The sequence below is a fragment of the Schistocerca cancellata genome, chromosome 1 (genome assembly GCF_023864275.1).
Source record: "Schistocerca cancellata isolate TAMUIC-IGC-003103 chromosome 1, iqSchCanc2.1, whole genome shotgun sequence".
Lineage (NCBI taxonomy): Eukaryota > Metazoa > Arthropoda > Insecta > Orthoptera > Acrididae > Schistocerca > Schistocerca cancellata.
The window spans coordinates 686,413,025-686,415,365 of record NC_064626.1 but is presented as its reverse complement, the minus strand read 5'-3'; the positions used below and the strand labels follow the sequence as shown (position 1 = coordinate 686,415,365).

Sequence of the window (2,341 nt, the reverse complement as noted above, 5' to 3'; positions counted from 1 at the left end):
TACGCTGCCAGTCCAACGTGAATACAGAAAGCCAGGAGTATGTTTGCGTAGGCAGTTTCACTGCGGCTCATTTATAATAACGGCAGGAGCGACAAAATGAACAAACTTAACTAAAAGGAGACTGAGGCAAAACTATTAATTGAGGAACATATACCAGTCACGAAACAGAGCCCAAGTCCGGCAAGGGAAATGTACATTTGCAAGGCAACTTCATAGAAATCGTAGGTATCTCGAAATACGAAGTGTGCAAAGAGTTACTAAACACTCGTTTGTCAACCTCGAGTATTTTACGACATGTTTGTAAATTTGACCAACTTTTTCCTCACTCCACAAAAAAATAGTTCAAATGTGTATGAAATCTTATGGGATTTACCTGCTAAAGTCATCAGTCCCTAAGCTTACACACTACTTAACCTAAATTATCCTAAGAACAAACACACACACCCATGCACGAGGGAGGACTCGAACCTCCGCCGGGATCAGCCACACAGTCCATGACTGCAGCGCCTTAGACTAAAGCGGCTAATCCCGCGCGGCTCCTCACTCCACAACTTTTTTAAAGAGGACAAAGACATAATGGCTGACAAGTGCGCGGAAATGTGTGCTAAGCACTTGAGGTCATTTAGCACTATACAGGCTTTCTAAATTTAAGGTAGAAACTCACCCCACCCCTGAGTCTCTGCACCCCCTCCTTGGCTGTTTCCCTCTCCCGTCCTTCCCCCCCCCCCTCCGGACTCCTTTGCGCGTCCCCCGCCCGCCTCCACCTCTCACCCCTCTCTAACACCACCCATACCTCCTTTCTTCCCTTCTCCCTCGTCTCCGTACACCTGGCAGATCCTCTCAGTTTGTTTGCCGTCGCCGATGAGCTACGTCTGTCTTGTATTTGGTGCAGTTCTCCAATGCTGTCAAGAGCTGTGATTTTAATCGTGCGTTGGACTTGTATATAGTGTTGCTGTCCGTGATTGTTCTGTGATACACCGTCCGTCGCAACTTTTATTCTCCGACCGTACTTGGCCTTGTGTTCACACAGTGTGTGGTTTCTTGCGTACGCAACTTTTTTAAGGTTTTTATCTCGATTTTACAGTCGCCCCCTTTTTGTCTGTTCTCTTCCATAATGCTCCCCTTTTCATATCTCTGTACCACCAAATTTTCTCATTTACGTTATTTTAAATGTCTTCCATTGTATAGTTAGGCAACGGCCTTGCCGCAGTGGATACACCGGTTCCTGTGAGATCACCGAAGTTAAGCGCTGTCGGGCGTGGTCGGCACTTGGATGGGTGACCATCCAGGCTGCCATGCGCTATTGCCATTTTTCGGGGTGCACTCAGCCTCGTGATGCCAATTGAGGAGCTACTCGACCGAATAGTAGCGGCTTCGGTCAAGAATACCATCATAACGACCGGGAGAGCGCTGTGTTGACCCCACGCCCCTCCTATCCACATCCTCTATGAGGATGACACGGCGGTCGGATGGTCCCGGTAGGCCACTCGTGGTCTGAAGACGGAGTGCATTGTATAATTAATGTGTTTCGGCTGAAGATCAGCGCCTACGCTGCTGCCAGCCCGCCTCAGATGGGGAGTTGAAGTACAATACAGAAAACAAAGGGTAGACATTGATTGAAATAAGAAGAAAGATATGGCTCAATGTACATTAAAAACCACAGTCTGGTAGTATGCAGCGTAGTGCAACGAAAGCTTAGCATGGAAGCAGATCTTCTTCTTTTAGACATGTACTTCTTTGATTAACATTATAAGAAAAACGAACTTTGTGCCTGCTAAAATTCATTTGGGTAATTTAGAATGAAATATTTGGGCCACTTAGAATGAATTCAACCAACCTGCAATACACATCCTGGAAAAAATAATTACAATTAGTATAATTGGTGTCACATTTGGCTGTAACACACTAAAGTTCTGAAACTAGATTCCAAAACTTACTTTAGTGGGCTTTGCACTATAATAGACATCTTCAGGTTCTTAGGTGCAAAGGATCTCGACTTTCAGAAATGGTTCTCATTGCCACAGGAAACATCTGTTAGAGGTGATCTGATGATGGTTCGAATTGAGAATAGTCAGTACTAGTCTGAAGAGGATGACGTTGCAGAGAAAGCCGTCCATATCGAAATAAATAAAGAACCAGAAATACGCTGAAAATGGAAAAAAGGACAAATAAAATCAATACATATCCCATCACGAATTGGCTTTGTCTTTTTATTAACTTCCGAACCATGCTCGTAACACTACAGTGCAAGTGTACAAAATAAACTGCTACGTAGAGTAGCACAGTGGGAAGACATAGGCAACCAAAACTTTCGTAGCCTACGTGGGTTGGGCATAGCTTG

The 2,341-nt window shown here is 44.9% G+C and overlaps 1 pseudogene; it reads left to right on the top strand.

Annotated features, from left to right (window-relative positions):
* Positions 1-1,191: 1,191 nt before the first annotated feature.
* LOC126100610 (5S ribosomal RNA) lies at positions 1,192-1,309 on the top strand (annotated as a pseudogene).
* Positions 1,310-2,341: the final 1,032 nt, after the last annotated feature.